Genomic DNA, 22,539 nt, shown 5'->3' with positions numbered 1-22,539 from the left:
TTGTCAAAAATGAAATGGAACTCATAAACATCGATATCCTAGGCATTAGTGAGCTGAAATGGACTGGTATTGGCTATTTTGAACTGGAAAATCATATAGTCTACAATGCTGGGAATGACAACTTGAAGAGGAAAGGTGTTGCATTCATCATCCAAAAGAATGTTTCAAGATCTATCCTGAAGTACAATGCTGTCAGTGATAGGATAATATCCATATGCCTTCAAGGAAGACCAGGTAATACAACTATTATTCAAATTTACGCACCAACCACTAGGGCCAAAGATGAAGAAATAGAAGATTTTTATCAGCTGCTGCTGTCTGAAATTGATCGAACATGCAATCAAGATGCGTTGATAATTACTGGCGATTGGAATGCAAAAGTTGGAAACAAAGAAGAAGGATCAGTAGTTGGAAAATATGGCCTTTGTGATAGAAACAATGCTGGAGATCAAATGATAGAATGTTGCAAGGCCAACGACGTCTTCATCGCAAATACCTTCTTTCACCAACATAAACGGCGACTATACACATGGACCTCGCCAGATGGAACACACAGAAATCAAATTGACTACGTCTGTGGTTTTTTTTGTGGAAAGAGACGACGGAAAAGCTCAATATCATCAGTCAGAACAAGGCCAGGGGCCGACTGTAGAACAGACCATCAATTGCTTATATGCAAGTTCAAGCTGAAACTGAAGAAAATCAGTGCAAGTCCACGAGAGCCAAGATATGACCTTGAGTATATTCCACGTGAATTTAGAGACCATCTCAAGAACAGATTTGACACATTGAATACTAGTGACCACAGACCGGACAAGTTGTGGAATGACATCAAGGACATCATCTGTGAAGAAAGCAGAAGGTCACTGAAAAGACAGGAAAGAAAGAAAAGACCAAGATGGATGTCAGAGGAGACTCTGAAACTTGCTCTTGAGCGTCGAGCAGCTAAAGCAAAAATTGATGAAGTAAAAGAACTGAACAGAAGATTTCAAAGGCGCTTTTGAGAAGACAAAGTAAAGTATTATAATGACATGTGCAAAGAGCTGGAGATGGAAAACCAAAAGGGAAGAACACGCTCAGCGTTTCTCAAGCTGAAAGAATTAAAGAAAAATTCAAGCCTTGAGTTGCAACAGTGAAGGATTCCAAGGGGAAAATATTAAAAGACGGAGGAAGCACCAAAAGAAGATGGAAGAAATACACAGAGTCATTATACCAAAAAGAATTAGTTGATATTCAACCATTTCAAGAGGCAGCATATGATCAGGAACCGATGTTAATGAAGGAAGAAGTCCAAGCTGCTCTGAGGCATTGGTGAAAAACAAGGCTCTAGGAATTGATGGAATATTAATTGAGATGTTTCAACAAACAGATGTAGCGCTGGAGGTGCTCACTCATCTATGCCAAGAAATATTGAAGACAGCTTCCTGGCCAACTGACTGGAAGAGATCCATATTTATGCAGATTCCCAAGAAAGATGATCCAACCGAATGTGGAAATTATAGAACAATATCATTAATATCACACGCAAGCAAAATTTTGCTGAAGATCATTCAAAAACGGCTGCAGCAGTATATCGACATGGAACTGCCAGAAATTCAGGCCAACATCAGAAGAAGACGTGGAACCAAGGATATCATTGCTCATGTCAGATGAATCCTGGCTGAAAGCAGAGAATACAAGAAGGATGTTTACCTGTATTTTATTGACTATGCAAAGGCATTCGACTGTGTGGATCATAACAAACTATGGATAAGAATGCAAAGAATGGGAATTCTGGAGCACTGAATTGTGCTCATGAAGAACCTTTACATAGATCAAGAGGCAGCTGTTCAGAGAGAACAAGGGGATACTGATTGGTTTAAAGTCAGGAAAGGTGTGTGTCAGGGTTGTATTCTTTCACCATACCTATTTAATCTATATGCTGAACAAATAATCCAAGAAGCTGGACTATATGAAGAAGAATGGGGCATCAGGATTGGAGGAAGACTCACTAACAACCTGCATTATGCAGATGACACAACCTTGCTTGCTGAAAGTGAAGAGGTCTTGAAGTACTTGCTAACGAAGATCAAAGACCACAGCCTTCAGTTTGGATTGCACCTCAACATAAAACAGAAATCCTCACAACTGGACCAATGGGCAATATCATGATAAACGGAGAAAAGACTGAAGTTGTCAAGGATTTCATTTTACTTGGATCCACAATCAACAGCCATGGAAGCAGCAGTCAAGAAATCAAAAGACGCACTGGATTGGGCAAATCTGCTGCAAAGGACCTCTTCAAAGTGTTGAAGAGCAAAGATGTCACCCTGAAGACTAAGGTGCACCTGACCCAAGCCGTGGTATTTTCAATCACATCATATGTGTGTGAAAGCTGGACAAGGAATAAGGAAGACCAAAGAAGAGTTGACGCCTTTGAATTGTGGTGTTGGTGAAGAATATCGAATATACCATGGACTGCCAAAAGAACGAACAAATCTGTCTTGGATGAAGTGCAGCCAGAATGCTCCTTAGAGGCAAAGATGGTGAGACTGCATTTTACATACTTTGAACATGTTGTCAGGAGGGATCAGTCCCTGGAGAAGGACATCATGCTTGGCAGAGTACAGGGTAAGTGGAAAAGAGGAAAGCCCTCAACAAGGTGGATTGATATAGTGGCTGCAACAATGAGCTCAAGCATAACAACGATCGTAAGGATGGCACAGGACTGGGCAGTGTTTCGTTCTGTTGTGCATAGCATCGCTATTAATCGGAAATGACTCTACGGCACCTAGCAACAACAGATAAAGTTTAAACAGAGATGAAAATATTCTTTGATGGCTACGAGGGTGGTGAGGGAGGGAAAGGGATATTCGCTAACTAGATAGCAGACAAAAATTTTTTTTTAGGTGAAGGGAAGGGGAACGTGTAACACAGGGATAGTCAGTACAACTGGACTAAACCAAAAGCAAAGAAGTTTCCTGAATACAACCAAATGCTTCGAAGACCAGATTAGCAGGGACAGGGGTCTGAGGACCATGGTTTCAGGGGACCTCTAGGCCAACTGGCATAACAAAATGTATTAAGAAAACATTCTGCATTCCACTTTGGTGAGAGGCATTTGGGGTCTTAAACACTAGCAAGCAGCCATCTAAGATGCATAAACTGATCTCAACCCACCTGGAACAAAGCAGAATGAAGAACATCAAAGACACAAGGTAAATATGAGCCCAGGAGACAGAAAAGGCCACATAAACCAGAGGCTCCATCAGCCTGAGACTGGAAGAACTAGATGGTGCCCAGCTACCACCCATCACTGTCCTGACAGAGAATCCCTGATGAAGCAGGACAACAGTGGGATGCAGATCTTAAATTTTCATAAAAAGACCAGGCTCGAGGACGGGGGCCAAGATGGCAGACTAGGTAGACGCTACCTCGGATCCCTCTTGCAACAAAGACTCGGAAAAACAAGTGAATCGATCACGTACATAACAATCTATGAACACTGAACAACAAACACAGATTCAGAGATGGAAAACGAACAAATACAGGGAAGCAGCGATTGTTTTCAGAGCCTGGAGCCAGCGTCCCAGTCACGTAACCTTTGGCGCCCAATTTAGGGCAGAGCCCAGGGGAGCTGATGGCGCAAACAAGGGGCCCAGCCCTACCCCCCGAACTCACCCCGGGAGGGGGCCCAGCTGGTTCGCATGGGCGGCATGGCGACACAGCCGGTGGGAGAAGTCCCCGGGAGGCAGTGACTGGTCTTGGAGCTGGGAGAGCAGCATCCCAGCCGGGGAATCATCCCGCCGGGATTTTGACTGGGCGCTGTCATGGCACAAGCATGGGGAGCTGCTCCACTCCCCTGAACTAACCCCGGGAGGGGGCCCAGCCGGTTCACGGAGGCGGTGCAGCGACGCGGCTGGCGGGACGAGAAGTCCCCGGGAGGCAGCGACTGATTTTGGAGCCGGGAGTAAAGCGTCCCAGCAGGGGAACCTTGACGCTAGGATTTGGACTGGCAGCGGGTGGCTTCAGAGGGCCAGACCCCCAGGGGCAATCTCCACACAGCCAGCACACATAGGCGACACGCCCCTCGGGAATCTCAGATATAATAGTCATTCCAAGCAAGACAAGCAACTCTGGCTATATTCTGAGATGCTACTCTCCTATCTCTCTGATCCCTCCCCCACCCTCCCCAGGCGGCTTCATTAACATTGGAATTGCCTGAGCCAGAGGGAGAACGGCTCCGGCTCCGCGGCAGCTTTGCTTCCCCGCCCCCCCTTTTTTTTTCTTTTGGTCTTTTCCTAACCCACTCTTTCGGCCTGAGAGAAGGAACAAAAAAAAAAAAAACCCAGGGACCAAAAATCCACCCCTAATTGGACTAAAAACACAGAACCAGCTACAGCCAAGCATATATGATCCAAATCTCAGACTTTCATCCTTACAGGGAACAAGGTGGCAGTTATAATCCAAAGGCAATTCTGATAGGGATCTGACTGCATTTTTTTTAGCAGATTTTCTGGAAAAACTAGTTTCCCAGTGATGGCTCGGAGACAGCAGTCCATATCAAACCAAATAAAGAAGCAGACCATGACAGCTTCTACAACCCCCCAAACAAAAGATTCAAAATCTTTCCCAAATGAAGATACAATCCTGGAATTATCAGATACAGAATACAAAAAACTAATTTACAGAATGCTTCAAGACATCAGAAACGAAATAAGGCAAACTGCAGAAAAAGCCAAGGAACACACTGATAAAACTGTTGAAGAACTCAAAAAGATTATTCAAGAACATAGTGGAAAAATTAATAAGTTTTTTTAAGAATCCATAGAGAGACAGCATGTAGAAATCCAAAAGATTAACAATAAAATAACAGAATTAGACAACGCAATAGGAAGTCAGAGGAGCAGACTCAAGCAATTAGAATGCAGACTGGGACATCTGGAGGACCAGGGAATTAACACCAACATAGCTGAAAAAAAATCAGATAAAAGAATTTAAAAAAATGAAGAAACCCTAAGAATCATGTGGGACTCTATCAAGAAGGATAACTTGCGTGTGACTGGAGTCCCAGAACAGGGAGGGAGGACAGAAAACACAGAGAAAATAGTTGAAGAACTCCTGACAGAAAACTTCCCTGACATCATGAAAGACGAAAGGATATCTATCCAAGATGCTCATCGAACCCCACTTAAGATTGATCCAAAAAGAAAAACACCAAGACATATTACCATCAAACTCGCCAAAACCAAAGATAAACAGAAAATTTTAAAAGCAGCCAGGGAGAAAAGAAAGGTTTCCTTCAAGGGAGAATCAATAAGTTCAGACTACTCAGCAGAAACCATGCAGGCAAGCAGGGAATGGGACGACATATACAGAACACTGAAGGAGAAAAACTGCCAGCCAAGGATAATATATCCAGCAAAACTCTCTCTGAAATATGAAGGCGAAATTAAGATATTTACAGATAAACACAAGTTTAGAGAATTTGCAAAAACCAAACCAAAGCTACAAGAAATACTAAAGGATATTGTTTGGTCAGAAAACCAATAATATCAGATGCCAGCACAACACAAGGTCACAAAACAGAACATCCTGATATCAACTCAAATAGGGAAATCACAAAAACAAATTAAGATTAATTAAAAAAAAATACTCATAACAGGGAATCACGGAAGTCAATATGTAAAAGATCACAATAATCAAAAAGAGGGACTAAATACAGGAGGCATAGAACTGCCATATGGAGAGTGATACAAGGCGATATAGAACAATACAAGTTAGGTTTTTACTTAGAAAAATAGGGGTAAATAATAAGGTAACCACAAAGAGGTATAACAACTCTATAACTCAAGATAAAAGCCAAGAAAAACTTAACGACTCAACTAACATAAAGTCAAACACTACGAAAATGAGGATCTCACAATTTACTAAGAAAAACGTCTCAGCACAAAAAAGTATGTGGAAAAATGAAATTGTCAACAACACACATAAAAAGGCATCAAAATGACAATACTAAACACTTATTTATCTATAATTACGCTGAATGTAAATGGACTAAATACACCAATAAAGAGACAGAGAGTCTCGGACTGGATAAAGAAACACGATCCGTCTATATGCTGCCTACAAGAGACACACCTTAGACTTAGAGACACAAACAAACTAAAACTCAAAGGATGGAAAAAAATATATCAAGCAAACAATAAGCAAAAAAGAAGAGGAGTAGCAATATTAATTTCTGACAAAATAAACTTTAGACTTAAATCCACCACAAAGGATAAAGAAGGACACTACATAATGATAAAAGGGACAATTGATCAGGAAGACATAACCATATTAAATATTTATGCACCCAATGACAGGGCTGCAAGATACATAAATCAAATTTTAACAGAATTGAAAAGTGAGATAGACACCTCCACAATTATAGTAGGAGACTTCAACACACCACTTTCAGAGAAGGACAGGACATCCAGTAAGAAGCTCAATAGAGACACGGAAAACCTAATTACAACAATCAACCAACTTGACCTCATTGACTTATACAGAACTCTCCACCCAACTGCTGCAAAGTATACTTTTTTTTCTAGTGCACATGGAACATTCTCTAGAATAGACCACATATTAGGTCATAAAACAAACCTTTGCAGAGTCCAAAACATCGAAATATTACAAAGCATCTTCTCAGACCACAAGGCAATAAAACTAGAAATCAATAACAGAAAAACTAGGGAAAAGAAATCAAAGACTTGGAAACTGAACAATACCCTCCTGGAAAAAGACTGGGTTATAGAAGACATCAAGGAGGGAATAAGGAAATTCATAGAATGCAACGAGAATGAAAATACTTCCTATCAAAACCTCTGGGACACAGCAAAAGCAGTGCTCAGAGGCCAATTTATATCAATAAATGCACACATACAAAAAGAAGAAAGAGCCAAAATCAGAGAACTGTCCCTGCAACTTGAACAAATAGAAAGTGAGCAACAAAAGAATCCATCAGGCACCAGAAGAAAACAAATAATAAAAATTAGAGCTGAACTAAATGAATTAGAGAACAGAAAAACAATTGAAAAAATTAACAAAGCCAAAAGCTGGTTCTTTGAAAAAATTAACAAAATTGATAAACCATTGGCTAGACTGACTAAAGAAATACAGGAAAGGAAACAAATAACCCAAATAAGAAACGAGAAGGACCACATCACAACAGAACCAACTGAAATTAAAAGAATCATACCAGATTATTATGAAAAATTGTACCCTAACAAATTTGCAAACCCAGAAGAAATGGATGAATTCCTGGAAAAACACTACCTACCTAAACTAACACATTCAGAAGTAGAACAACTAAATAGACCCATAACAAAAAAAAGAGATTGAAACGGTAATCAAAAAACTCCCAACAAAAAAAAAGCCCTGGCCCAGACGGCTTCACTGCAGAGTTCTACCAAACTTTCACCACTACTACTGAAGGTATTTCAAAGCATAGAAAATGACGGAATACTACCCAACTCATTCTATGAAGCCACCATCTCCCTGATACCAAAACCAGGTAAAGACATTACAAAAAAAGAAAATTATAGACCTATATCCCTCATGAACATAGATGCAAAAATCCTCAACAAAATTCTAGCCGATAGGATTCAACAACATATTAAAAAAATAATTCACCACGATCAAGTGGGATTTATACCAGGTATGCAAGACTGGTTTAATATCAGAAAAACCATTAATGTAATCCATCACATAAATAAAACAAAAGACAAAAACCACATGATCTTATCAATTGATGCAGAAAAGTCATTTGACAAAGTCCAACACCCATTTATGATAAAAACTCTCACCAAAATAGGAATTGAAGGAAAATTCCTCAACATAATAAAGGGCATCTATGCAAAGCCAACAGCCAATATCATTCTAAATGGAGAGAACCTGAAAGCATTTCCCTTGAGAAAGGGAACCAGACAAGGATGCCCTTTATCACCACTCTTATTCAACATCGTGCTAGAAGTCCTAGCCAGGGCAATTAGGCTAGACAAAGAAATAAAAGGCATCTGGATTGGCAAGGAGGAAGTAAAATTATCTATATTTGCAGATGACATGATCTTATACACAGAAAACCCTAAGGAATCCTCCAGAAAACTACTGAAACTAATAGAAAAGTTTGGCAGAGTCTCAGGTTATAAAATAAACATACAAAAATCACTTGGATTCCTCTACATCAACAAAAAGAACACCGAAGAGGAAATCACCAAATCAATACCATTCACAGTAGCCCCCAAGAAGATAAAATACTTAGGAATAAATCTTACCAAGGATGTAAAAGACCTATACAAAGAAAACTACAAAGCTCTACTACAAGAAATTCAAAAGGACATACTTAAGTGGAAAAACATACCTTGCTCATGGATAGGAAGACTTAACATAGTAAAAATGTCTATTCTACCAAAAGCCATCTATACATACAATGCACTTCCGATCCAAATTCCAATGTCATTTTTTAAGGTGATAGAGAAACAAATCACCAATTTCATATGGAAGGGAAAGAAGCCTTGGATAAGCAAAGCATTACTGAAAAAGAAGAAGAAAGTGGGAGGCCTCACTCTACCTGATTTCAGAAGCTATTATACAGCCACAGTAGTCAAAACAGCCTGGTACTGGTACAACAACAGGCACATAGACCAATGGAACAGAATTGAGAACCCAGATATAAATCCATCCATGTATGAGCAGCTGATATTTGACAAAGGACCAGTGTCAGTTAATTGGGGAAAAGATAGTCTTTTTAACAAATGGTGCTGGCATAACTGGATATCCATTTGCACAAAAATGAAACAGGACCCATACCTCACACCAAGCACAAAAACTAACTCCAAGTGGATCAAAGACCTAAACATAAAGACTAAAACGATAAAGATCATGGAAGAAAAAATAGGGACAACACTAGGAGCCCTAATTACAAGGCACAAACGGAATACAAAACATTACCAAAAATGACGAAGAGAAACCCAATAACTGGGAGCTCCTAAAAATCAAACACCTATGCTCATCTAAAGACTTCACCAAAAGAGTAAAAAGACCACCTACAGACTGGGAAAGAATTTTCAGCTATGACATCTCCGACCAGCGCCTGATCTCTAAAATCTACATGATTCTGTCAAAACTCAACCACAAAAAGACAAACAACCCAATCAAGAAGTGGGCAAAGGATATGAACACACACTTCACTAAAGAAGATATTCAGGCAGCCAACAGATACATGAGAAAATGCTCTCGATCGTTAGCCATTAGAGAAATGCAAATTAAAACTACGATGAGATTCCATCTCACTCCAGCAAGGCTGGCATTAATCCAAAAAACACAAAATAATAAATGTTGGAGAGGCTGCAGAGAGATTGGATCTCTTATACACTGCTGGTGGGAATGTAAAATGGTACAACCACTTTGGAAATCTATCTGGCATTATCTTAAACAGTTAGAAATAGAACTACCATACAACCCAGAAATCCCACTGCTCGGAATATACCCTAGAGAAACAAGAGCCTTCACACAAACAGATATATGCACACCCATGTTTATTGCAGCTCTGTTTACAATAGCAAAAAGCTGGAAGCAACCAAGGTGTCCATCAAAGGATGAATGGGTAAATAAATTGTGGTATATTCACACAATGGAATACTACGCATCGATAAAGAACAGTGACGAATCTGTGAAACATTTCATAACATGGAGGAACCTGGAAGGCATTATGCTGAGCGAAATTAGTCAGAGGCAAAAGGACAAATATAGTATAAGACCACTATTATAAGATCTTGAGAAATAGTAAAAACTGAGAAGAACACATACTTTTGTGGTTACGAGGCGGGGAGGGAGGGAGGGAGGAAGAGGGTTTTTTATTGATTAATTAGTAGATAAGAACTGCTTTAGGTGAAGGGAAGGACAACACTCAATACATGGAAGGTCAGCTCAATTGGACTGGACCAAAAGCAAAGAAGTTTCCGGGATAAAATGAATGCTTCAAAGGTCAGCGGAGCAAGGGCGGGGGTTTGGGGACCGTGGTTTAAGGGGACTTCTAAGTCAATTGGCAAAATAATTCTATTATGAAAACATTCTGCATCCCACTTTGAAATGTGGCGTCTGGGGTCTTAAATGCTAAGAAGCGGCCATCTAAGATGCATCAATTGGTCTCAACCCACCTGGAGCAAAGAAGAATGAAGAACACCAAGGTCACACGACAACTAAAAGCCCAAGAGACAGAAAGGGCCACATGAACCAGAGACCTACATCATCCTGAGACCAGAAGAACTAGTTGGTGCCCGGCCACAACCGATGACTGCCCTGACAGGGAGCACAACAGAGAACCCCTGAGGGAGCAGGAGATCAGTGGGATGCAGATCCCAAATTCTCATAAAAAGACCATACTTAATGGTCTGACTGAGACTAGAGGAATCCCGGCGGCCATGGTCCCCAGACCTTCTGTTGGCACAGGACAGGAACCATCCCCGAAGACAACTCATCAGACATGAAAGGGACTGGACAGTGGGTAAGAGAGAGACGCTGATGAAGAGTGAGCTAATTATATCAGGTGGACACTTGAGACTGTGTTGGCATCTTCTGTCTGGAGGGGGGATGGGAGGATAGAGAGAGTTGGAAGCTGGCAAAATTGTCACGAAAGGAGAGACTGGAAGGGCTGACTCAATAGGGGGAAAGCAAGTGGGAGTACGGAGTAAGATGTATGTAAACTTATATGTGACAGATTGGATTTGTAAACGTTCACTTGAAGCTCAATAAAAGTTAATAAAAAAAAAAAAAGACCAAGCTCAATGGTCTGACTGAGACCAGAGGGACCCTGACAGCTATGGTCCCCAGACCCTTTGATAGATAGCCCAAGATTGGAACCATTCCCAAAACCAACTCTACAGACAGGGATTGGCCTATCCTATAAGATAGACAACAATGCTGGTCAGGAGTGGACTTCATGGCTCAAGTAGACACATGAGACTATATGGATGACTCCAGTCTGGTGGCAAGATGAGAAGGAAGAGGGGTACAGGAGCTGGATGAATGGATACCGGGCATACAGGGTGGAGAGGAGGAATGTGCTGTCTCATTAAGGGGAGAGCAGCTGGGAGTGCATGGTAGGGTGGGTATGGGTATTTGTATGCGAGACTGACTTGATTTGTAAACTTTCACCTAAAGCACAATAATTAAAAAAAAAAAAAAAATGAGTCCCAGACTTAGCAGCCACACACAGTGTTTGTGACTCAGCTAGTGCTCAGCACTCAGAGGAATAAACAAAACAAACACAAACAAAATGGAAGAGTCATGCAAACCAGAGTTGTCTTGTTCACTATCACAGTGCATTATCAGTTCAATCTCTGGAATACCCAACTTAACAAAGAAACCACAGCAATCCCCATACTAACACAGAACAACAATCAGAATGGAACACTTCCACCTCCTGTCTCACTTGCCTCACTCCTTGGCTAGTCCAAGGCAAACCCCCATTTCCCTGCCCATAGCTGTTGGATTCTTAATCTACAACCTGACCTTCTGTAAATGTGTTTAGTGGAGTAAGATGGAACAGGTGTTAGATCTCGTTAGGGTGCAGCACTGGAGAAAGGTGGGAGGAAAGGGTGGTTGGGGAGTGTCCTTTACTTCAAGAAAGTGACGACAAAAGTCAAAATCAAGAAGTCTAGTAAGTCCTACTCTGGATGAATTATCGGTTCATTACAGTAGCCACTAGCTACATGTGGCCACTGAGCACTTGAGATGCGGTAAGTGCAGCTGAGAAACTGTTATGGATTGAATTGTGTCTCCCAAAAATAAATGCTATAAATCCTAGCTCCTGAAACCCTGGGGGTGTAGTGGTTAAGAGCTACAGCCCCTAACCGAAAGGTTGGCATTACTGATGAGATATTTTACATTTTTTCCCCAATAAGTGGGATCAGCAGTTCAAACCCACTATATGCTCCTTGGAAACCATATGGGGCAGTTCTACTCTGTCCTACAGGGTCACTATGAGTGGGAATTGGCTCAACGGCAACAGGTTTGGTTTTTGGTTTATCCCTATGGTTATAATCTCATTTGAGAATTGGTTTTCTTTGTTATGTTAAGGAGACAGTATTAGTGCAGGTTATGTTTTAAGTCAATCTCTTTTGAGATATATAAAGAGATTAAACAAACAAGCGAGCCATTCCACATGAAGATCACCAAGGACCCAAGGAATAGAAGCCAAAGAGACAAAGACCTTCTTCCAGAGCCAACACAGAGAGAAAGCCCTCCTCCAGAGCCGTTGCCCTGAATTCAGACTTCTAGCTTCCTAAACTGTGAGAAGATAAATTTCTGTGTGTTACATCCACTAACATGGGGTATTTCTGTTATAGCAGCACTAGATAACTAAGATGGGAACTGAATGTTTTACTTCATTTAAATTTAAAAACTGACATTTGATTTGGTTATTGGAAAACTTAAGCATGTATAGAACAAGTTAGGTATGTAAATCTACTTCAACTGTGAATTTTATAAACTCTTGATACAGATCAGGTATGTCCAATGAAAATTTAGTGTCCAAAATTAGATGTGCTGTAAGCATAAAGGAAACCCTGGTGGCGTAGTGGTTAAGTGCTACGGCTGCTAACCAGAAGGTCAGTGGTTTGAATCCACCAGGCACTCCTCGGAAACTCTATGGAGCAGTCCTACTCTGTTCTATACGGTCACTATGAGTCGGAATCAACTCGATGAGTCGGAATCAACTTGATGCAATGGGTTTGGGTCAGTAAGTATAAAATACACACCAGAGTTTGAAGACTTCCAAAACCAAACCCGCTGCCATGGAGTTGATTCCGACTCATAGCGATCCTATAGGACAGAGTAGAACTGCCCCATAGAGTTTCCAAGGAGCACCTGGTGGATTCAAACCGCTGATCTTTTGGTTAGCAGCCGTAGCACTTAACCACTACTCCACCAGGGTTTCCTCTGGAGACTTAGTAGGGAAAAAATGTAAAATATCTCATCGATAATTTTTTTATATCGACATATGTTGAAATGATAATGTTTTAGGTATATTGTGTTAAATAAAACAAACAAACGAATCCATTGCCATTGAGTCAATTCCAACTCTTAGCGACCCTATGGGACAGAGCAGAACTGCCCCATAGGGTTTCTAAGGCTGTAATCTTTACGGAAGCAGACTGCCATATCTTTCTCCCATGGAGCATCTGGTGGGTTCAAACCATCCACCTTTTTGTTAGCACTTAACCACTGTACCACCAGGGCTCCTTGTTACATAAAACATATTATTAAAATTAATTTCACTTACTTTTTTTTACATCTTTAACCATGGCTACTGGAAAATTTTAAGTTACCTATGGGTTTCCCATTATATTTCTATCAGTTCACTGCTTTAGATGTATGTTAACCAGGTATAGTGCTGGAGAAGGAATATCTTTGGCCCAGAGTTCCATTTATCACTCGACCTCTGGTATTGCTAAAGGGTCCCTCTAGGCTGTCTTCCAACCCTCTCTTTCCTAATTGCTGTTTAATATTACTGGGTCGCTTTATGAGTCGGAATCGACTCGACAGCAGTGGGTTTGGTCTTTGTAAACACCTACCCCCATCCTAATCTTATCTACAGCGTTCCTTCTCCTCCTCCTCCTCAGCCTACTCCACTCCTCCACTGGTCTTTTGAAAAATCCACGTTCTACTACGAATAACTCTCTTCTTCTCTATTTCTTACTCTTTTTCTTTAACACCACCTTCTCTTTTTCTGACAATCCCCATCTTCTGAAACTACTTCATTACAGGCCATGTGGTCTCAGAAGGTCACAGAGAGAGGTCAAACTATCTGCTGGCACATGCCTCTCTCACGCCATTCTTGCTTGGCCTTTACTCCTTAATGCTCCCACTGGGTGTCCACACCCTCTGTGTTCACTACCACCCCACCTCTTCTCTGTTCCACTCACCCTCCCCAGTGGCCCTATATCTTAGGCTGGATTTCTGGGAAATAGACTCTGTGTGGAGGTGGAGATCTGCATGTAGGAAGGTTATTGGGGGCTACTCTTGGAAACAACACCTACAGGAGAATGAGGGAAACAAGATTGGGCAGAGTGAAGTTACACTGAGATGTAGTTTCCACAGGGGCCTCAGTGGACTTTCCAGGAAGCTCTGGAGCTGAGAGTTGAGTCCTCCAAAACGGAAGCAAGGGGATGTCCTTTTGTATCCCTACAACCAATCTCTTGGATGCAGATGTCCCCAAATAAGGGCAATCTGCCTTATACTCCTCACCACTGAAAACAATTCTCTCAAAAGTCCCCCAAGATCTCCTGATTTCCAAATCTAACCCTATTTTCTTCGGCACCCTCCTCCTGGATGTCCATGTAGCATCTGCCCCTTCTGAATATCCCGTCTTCCCCTGAGTTCTGGGACCCTCACAGTCCTCTCTCGTGTGTTCCTGATGGTTTCAATCTCTTTCCCTGGCTCCTTTTCCTCCTTACCCCTAGTTTCTGTCCTCTTGCACTCTCCCCATCTCTGCCCCCACTCTCTACTCTCCCTCCATCTCATCCTCTCTCATCAACCCAACTCTCCTTTTCAGATGATTCCATAATTCACATCACTCACCTCAGCTTCTCTATTAAGAATCCCAGGATCACATTTCCAATTGCGGTTGCTGGATATCTGCTCCTGGATGCAGGTGGTCTGCTACTCAAACCCAACTGGCCCCACACTGAACTGAGCTGCCCATCATTCCAGGTCCTCCTTTGGGCTTCCTCACTTTTTAGAGCATCCCCATGTCCTTCTTAGGATCCCCTCTTCTCCACTCTCTCCTTCTGCAACTCACACAGCAAGCTGTGTGAGCCCCTCTTCCAATGCATCTTTGGTCTTTGTCCCACATGTCTTTCGGAGACTCCCACCTTTAGACCCCTCTGTTAATCCTTTCTCAGCAGCTGTAGGGATTTAGAACATTGCTGGCCAGTTGGCTTTGTCAGCTTTTCTTGCTTCCAATTGCTTCCCTGACCTAGCAACCTGGTAAATGGGTAACCTTGCTCACTGCAACTCAACTTTCAGAAGAGCATGGTTGGATAAGCCCAACGCCATTGTTGCTTTGGGAAATCACAGGCAGTATTGCAGTTCCAGGTCCAGGCAGCTTTGCTCATGTACTCAGCTGAGACTTGGACAGACTGGCTGTCCCTTAGCTGTACCGTTTAAAGTCACTCTAGGAATAGCTCTTGATTCTCCCTGGGCCCAGGAAACTTGCAGCTGAGTCCACAGGACGCTGAGGATTCTCAGAGGGGCAGCAGAGTGATGGGATTCTTGTGCGTGTGTTGAGGGGGGAGGACTTGTGATCAAAACAGGCGTGCCCCAGGTCCTTGGGAACTCCCAAAGGCCAGCTTCTCCCAGGACCCTGTGGATTTCCCCCACTCCACCAGGGGCTGACCCAGCGGACAGCGAGTCCAGAGAGGCCTGGGGAGGCGGGACGGCGAAGGGAGGGGATGTTTGAAAGCCATGGGACCCCCAGTTCACCCCTCAACCCCCACAAGGTTCCCCCAGGCAACCTCACAGCTGCCCCTAACTCAGCCTTAATTCCTTCTGTGTGCTCTGAATTGAAGAAAGCCAAACTCCCAAACAAAGGGACAGCCGGCTCTCCAGTCTGGGAGAGAACAAGAGAACAGAGTCTGGGAGTTGGAGTGGGACGAGGAGGGGAGGGTAGGCGCCAGGGGAAGCGGAGCGGGCGGGAAGCGCTGGGACCCGGCAGGAAATCCCGGCAGCGCTGGGCTGTGAGTGGGCCTCCCCGGCCTGCGGCAAGGCGGCCGGCAGCGGGGCCGGGCTGCCCCCACCCAGACCCCTCTCCCGGGTGGGAGGGGACAGAGCAGGGTGCGGGCGGGCAGTGGGGCGGCTGGCAGCTCCGCGCGCCGCTGCTCTCAGCCTCTCTGGGCTTCGGCACCCATCGCTGCCTCGGGATCCCCGCGCCCCAGGTCGGGTAAGTGCCGGATGGCGGCCGGAGAGGCTGCAGGCGTCCCCCTCCGCGCCCGGCCTCCGGAGGGCCTGCCGCGGGGCGGGAACGCCGCGGGAACGCCGCGGGAAGACAGGGGTGGGTGCCCTGGCGAGACCAGGGTCCTGGGGAGGCCGGGCTCCGTCGCTCCCACGCAGCTTCCGCGCGGAGGAGGCGCCCTCACCTCCCTTCCTCGACCCTTCCCCTGCAGTTTCCCAAACTGGATAGAACAGGGGGCGGGGGCAATGGGGGCTTGACGGGCTGGGGAAAGCTGTCTCTGGATGAGGAGTGGGGCAAGGAACCCTCCGGGACATTCAGAATGAACGTGTGAACACATTGATGTCTGCACTGGGCACGCAGCATGTGTCCATAACTATACTCCCGGGCCTGCTTTTGTGCGCTTGCGTCGTGGGAGAGAGCTCTAGGCCCTAGAGCTTTGTGCCTTGTGCCATCCAGCATGCTCAGTGCCTGTCTGTCCCTTTTCAAACTGTCATCCCCTCTCTGTGTCTACCCCGAATTCCAGTAGCTGGCCCTTATGCAGAAGTCTCAGGCGACAGGTCCAAAATCACCCTAGATTCGTACAGTCCTTGGCTTCTATCCCATGCAAAACAGTGTTTGCTAAATGCTGGTAGCAGCTGGTGTGTCTTGTGCGCTCACAGGATTGTTCTCAGTGGGTCTGTGTGTTTGTGCAGGGTTGCCCATGTGTTCCGTGTGTGCGTTAGTGTATTTGTGGGAGCATGGCTGTGCAGTCCCTGTCACCTATATTTGCTTGCCATTCCTGCGCATGCAGTTGACTTGGATGGGAAGGAGGAGGTAGTGGAAGGTTCTGGGGTGTACTGTTTTCACCAGGGATATGTGCAGTGTTGGTAAGTGTGAATTTTCTGGGAACTATGAAAGGAAGGAGGGCTCTGTTGGGCTGGGCAGGATAGCGTCATAACGGGTGCAAGTTGCTGAGTGTGCTGGAATAAGTGTGACGGAGTTCTCCAGCACATGGGCACAGATGGTAAGGTGGGGCTGTGTGGGAAGAGGAGCCAGCTTCTGGAGAAACTCAAGTCCACCCTAGAGCACAGGGTATAGGTGGAAGGGCGGGGGGAGAATGAGGGCGGCATTAGGCCAGAGGGTTTAATTCGTGGGCAGCTGGATTGTAGTGGAAAGAAGGAATGGTTGGAGTCTGGAGGCCTGAGTTTGAATCATAACTTAGTGGCAGTTACTCTATTAGTGGCAGTGTTCACTGGACAAATCACTGCGGGGCTCAGTTGGTTTGCGTGTAAAACGGGAAATAATAACCACTGACCTACCTACCTCACAGGGTGGCTAGAGGCTCAAATTCGCTAATGCCTGGGAAGATGCTTTGTCAGCAGTAAAGCTCTTAGGGCCAAGGGTGAATGCTGGCCCATGGTGCCCAATCGGTGGTTTGGAGAGGAGCTTTGGTGGCCTGAAGCTGTTTGGTTTGTGGGTAGTAGAGGGAGCCATTTGCATGCTGCTTCCTGGGACACTCAGCATAATGGGAGTGTGTGCCTAGGGCCCTTCGAAGGAGTCTTGGTGTGTAAAATATGTAGAGGCCTGTGTGGTTCTCGTAGTTTGGGTGTAATGCATTCCGCAGCACAAGAGGCTTAACTTGACCATGCCTTCAATGTCTTTAAATCACGGCCCTGGAGCAGCTTGACTTTCCAGAAGGCCTCCCTCCAGGCGAGCCCAGTGGGCTTCATAACCACTTATACACCATCCTGTTTATCTTTCCCATCCACAAGTGGAGCAACAAAGAGCATACTCCTTTGCAGCCAGCAAGTTAGGAGAGAAAGGGGCTTTCCCAACCAAGGTCATGGCCCAGAATGTCAAATTCCAGGTCTGTCTTCTGGGTTACAGAGCCTCCAGAACCAGGACCAATCCTATACTGGGCTGAGGATTGGAGGGAGAGTGCCAGGAGTCATGTACAGACAGTAATGGACACCGGCGGCAAGGTTGGAGTGCTTTGTAGGCCTTTGCCTGGCACCTGTCTCTGAGCCTTCTTTGAATGTAGTAAGCTGCTTAGTAAACATTTGTGAAAGGAAAGAGCCCTGGTAGGGGAGCTTGAAACACAGGGTCAATTCCTGACTTGACTTCTGATCAATTGTATGACCTGGGGAAAGTCACTTCATCTCTTTGGCTCTGCCTCCTCATTGGTAAAAACCTGGGCATCTTTCCAGATTAACGTTCTCATCTCAGCCCATGTTTCAGTTCCTCAGAGCATCCTTTCCTGACCCCCTGTCTAAAGTGGCTGCTTCCCCATCACGATCACATCGCCCTGATTAGTTTCCTTCATAGCACTTACCGCCTCCTGCATGTATCTTTGCTGCATCGTACTCCAGTGTGAGCTTTGTGAAGCAGGGCCTCCTTTGCCCTGTTTGCTGCTGAAACACCTAGAACACAGCAGGTGCTCAAGAACTGTTGTGTTAGTGAGCAAGTGAATAAATTCATAAGAGGTGTATGGATGTGTGCTTTTCAAATTGTGCTCGTAGCAGAGACTACATCAGCCTGAGACCAGAAGAACTAGGTGGTACCCGGCAACAACCGATGGCTGTCCTGACAGGGAACACTACAAAGAACCCCTGAGGGAGCAGGAGAGCAGTGGGATGCAGACCTCAAATTCTTGTAAAAAGACCAGACTTAATGGTGTGACTGAGACTAGAAGGACCCCAGAGGTCATGGTCCCCAGACCTTCTGTTAGCCCAAGACAGGAACCATTCCCAAAGCCAACTCTTCAGACAGGGATTGGACTGGACTATGGGATAGATGATACTGGTGAGGAGTGAGCTTCTTGGATCAAGTAGACACATGAGACTATGTTGGCATCTCCTGTCTGATGGGGAGATGAAAGGGTGGAGGGGGTCAGAAGCTGGGCCATTGGACACAAAAAGAGAGAGTGGAGGGAAGGAGTGTGCTGTCTCATTAGGGGAAGAGCAACTAGGACTATATAGCAAGGTGTTCATAAATTTTTATATGAGAGTCCAACTTGATATGTAAGCTTTCACTTAAAGCACAATAATTTTTTTTTTTTTTTAATTGTGCTCTTAGGAGCATTTGGGGGCAGGAACAGGCCCCATGGGCAGGGCTCTGGGCCCTTCACACCAATAGCTCAGAGTTAACCTGAGTTACATGTTTCCTTTCAGATAGGATTTCTGTTGAGAAAGGGTCCTCCCACTTAATAAAATAAAACCAGAAAACCGTCATACCAGGAGACTTAGAAGGACCTTGTTAACTCCAAGTTGAAATAATTAATGCTGCAAATGGGAGTAATACATACTTGGCCTTCAACAGGAAGCAGAGGCAGCGATTCAGACACCCCAAGAGGTTATTCCAAAAATCGTTTCCGCTTGGCCTTGGAATTCATCATATGGCTGTTTTTGCACAACTGCCATCATTTCCTGAATTTTTGGCCAAGGCTAATATGAAAATGATTTTGCACACAATACACCTACGATGGGTATAAGAAAGCTGTGAACCATGTTTGGGACAGGCACTAGACTGGGAGGGAACACTGAACATCCGCAAGGTGGATAAGGCACACACTGATCATTGAGAGTTGCCTATTAGGGTGACTGTCTGCCATCGTCCTCCCTTGGGTGTGTTCCCAGGCAAACTGCCCAGACATGCCTTGTCCCCACCAGATGCCTACTCAGTGTCATTTTTCCTAAGTAGTTGGCAATGAAAAGAAACCCTTCTCTCTGGACAATTACTATACCTAGAGGGCAACAAAGTGATTGAACGCCCCTGACCTATACTTAGAGCAACCATATGTTTCCTGGGGTTTCCAAGTTCATTTCCATGTAAGATATTCTCTCCTAGTATCTCTTCCTATAAATAGATTTAAAAATGGCAAAGTGACCCCTGTGTCAAACACTTGTTTTTGGTGCAGAATGTATGTTCACCATTCCCCTTACTAAACTCCATGAGAAGAACATGAACGGCTATACCTGAGGGTAGAGAAGGAGGTTGAGTTGTTTGGTTTGGTTTTTTTAGTTGGATTGTTGAGGAGGTAGATTATGGAGAGAAGAGACGTGAGTCAGAATGAAGCTCCCTGTTCTGTTTCCTCTGTATTGCTGACCTACGCATCTTGCATGTGTCCCTGTTCCGGCTGAGACCTGCTCAGGGTTCATAAAGCTTACTATGAGACAGCACACCACAGTGCAGGCAGAGCTGGTGGGTGGGAGGGAGGTGATCAATATACTCACATTCACCACGTGCTGGAGCCCCAAACCTCCAGTTACCAAGAAATACATGAGGACCCAATCTCTGACCTCAGAGAGTCTAATTGTTGAGGAGATCAAACTAACTCACAGGAAGAGATGAGAAAACAGCTGAGTGTAAACTCTGTGGCACTCACCCAAGCCACAGCTGGAACTCAGAGAAGGAAAGGAAAGAAGGTGCAGGCCCCAGGGCAGGGAGCGGCAGGCAGGCAGCAAGTGTCGCTGGCCAGGGCTCAGACAGTCCTGGTTTGAATACTGGCTCTGCCCCTTCCTCTGCCTATGACCTTGAACGTGTTACATAACCTCACTAAGCTGCAGCTTCCTCATCTGTAAACCAGGGAAATGATCTCTAGCTCCCAGGGTGGTGTATGGATGCCAGAGCTAAGCCTGGTAAATTTACTTTAGCAAATGACACAGAGTGGACAAGTGATAAGGACAACTGTGAAACAGTTCGGAAAAGGGAAACAATGGGTTCCTGGTGAGAGGGGGCTTGCTGGGTGGTGACTTCACTATAATTGTGGCTAAACACTGATCCATACTACCAGCAGTCAGAGCTTCAGCTTCCTGCTGATACCCCCAGGCCAGCCAAGCACTCTTATTCTCCTAAGTGTCTTACAACTGGTCATTCCCTTACACAGCTATGGGAAGGAATACAGTGTTTTTCAGCAGCTTCTCCCTCCCATTTTTGCTGCCCCCTAAATAAGCACGTGGCCCTTTTTAAAGGCTTAAGGAGCTTTACTACAAAATACCAAGAATTGAGGGTGCCACAGAGGTTGAGTAAATGTTAAGGAAAATGGCTCTGAAGGTTCTATGGTCTGCTTTGAAGTGGTGAGTGGGCTTCCAGAAGCCTCTCCATTGGTACTATGGGATAACCCCACAGTGGTCCTCAGCCTGGTCCTAATTTAAAAAACCAATTGATGTCTAGTCAATCCCAACTTATGGTGAACCCATGTGTGTCAGAGTAAAACTATGCTCCATAAGGTTGTTTTTATTTATTTATTTTTTTTGATTCACTCAAGAAATATTTATTCAGTATTAACTGTATGCCAGGCATGGTTCTTTTTTTTTTTTTTGGTCAGGCGTTAAGTATTTTAAAGTCCTTATTTTTAAAAGCAATTTTATTTATGTTGTTGTTGTTGAGAATATACACAGGAAAACATACACCAATTCAATGGTTCCTACATGTACAATTCAGTGGCATTGATTACATTCTTCCAGTTGTACAACCATTCTCGCCCTCCTTCTCTGAATTCTCCTTCCCCCATTAACATAAACTCCTTGTCCCTGAAGCTTCCTTCCTTTCTAATCTTTTAAGTTGCTCTTGTCAATTTGATCCCATGTAGATAGTTCTTAAAAGAGCGCAATGCTCAAGGCAGACATTTTTACTAGTTAAGCTAAACTATTGTTTGATTGCAAGAAGACTTCAAGGAATATTTTTGGTTTAAGGTTTAAAGATTATCTCAGGACAATATTTTCAGGGGTCATCTAGCCTCCATGGCTCCAGAAAGTCTGGAGTCCATGAGAATTTGAAATACTGTTCTGCATTTTCCTCCTTTTGATCAGGATTCGTCTATAGAATCTTTGATTAAAATGTTCAGTAATGGTAGCCAGGCACCATCCAATTCTTCTGGTCACATGGCAAAGGAGGCATTAGTTCATAGAGGCAATTAGCCACACATTCCATTTCCTTCTCCTATTCTTGTCTCTCCTTCTTCCTCTGTTGCTCCAGGCGAGTAGAGACCAATTGTTGTACCTTGAGGAGCCCTGGTGGCACAGTGGTTAAAGCACCTAGCCCTTCCATGGGAGGAAGATGTGGCAGTCTGTTGTAGTAAAGATTTATAGCCTTGGAAATCTTATGGAACAATTCCACTCTGTCCTGTAGGGCCGCTGTGAGTCAGAATCGACTCAATGGCAGTGGGTTTGGTTTTGGTTGTACCTTGAATGGCCACTTGCAAGCTTTTGAGACCCCAGGCACTACTCAACAGACTAGGAGGTAGGACACAAGCACTAAACACACTATTAGGCCAATTAACTGGGATGTCCCATGAAACCATGACCTGACACCTCCAAAGCAAGAAACCAAATTCCATGAGGGGTTTGGTCATACATAAGTAGCCTCAGCAGTTACTCTTTTTTTTGTGTGTGTGTCATTGTTTAGATATACCTATCATACAACTTTTGCCAGTTCAACTTTTTACAGGTGTATAACTTATTGACAGCATTTACAATAATCAACTGTGCAACCCTACCCTTAATCAATGTGATTTTTCCATCACCTTAAACCAAAACCCAGTACTCCTTAAGCGATAACACCCACTCCTTTCTCCCTCCCTCCGAGTC

The 22,539-nt window shown here is 44.2% G+C and overlaps 1 protein-coding gene across 5 annotated transcripts in view; it reads left to right on the top strand.

Moving 5' to 3' along the window:
* Positions 1–15,717: 15,717 nt before the first annotated feature.
* Positions 15,718–22,539, top strand: part of TSPAN11 (tetraspanin 11) — a 96,904-nt gene continuing 90,082 nt past the window's right edge. For 3 of the 5 annotated variants that reach the window (XM_049882202.1, XM_049882201.1, XM_049882205.1), the window contains exon 1: positions 15,718–15,961. The gene's annotated coding sequence lies outside the window, so the exon portion shown is untranslated. The remainder of the gene's footprint in view (positions 15,962–22,539) is intronic. The other 2 variants (XM_049882206.1, XM_049882204.1) reach the window with 2 other exon arrangements.

The sequence above is a fragment of the Elephas maximus genome, chromosome 4 (assembly GCF_024166365.1).
Source record: "Elephas maximus indicus isolate mEleMax1 chromosome 4, mEleMax1 primary haplotype, whole genome shotgun sequence".
NCBI lineage: Eukaryota > Metazoa > Chordata > Mammalia > Proboscidea > Elephantidae > Elephas > Elephas maximus.
The sequence above is the reverse complement of the archived record's forward strand: the minus strand, read 5'-3'. Positions and strand labels throughout refer to the sequence as shown.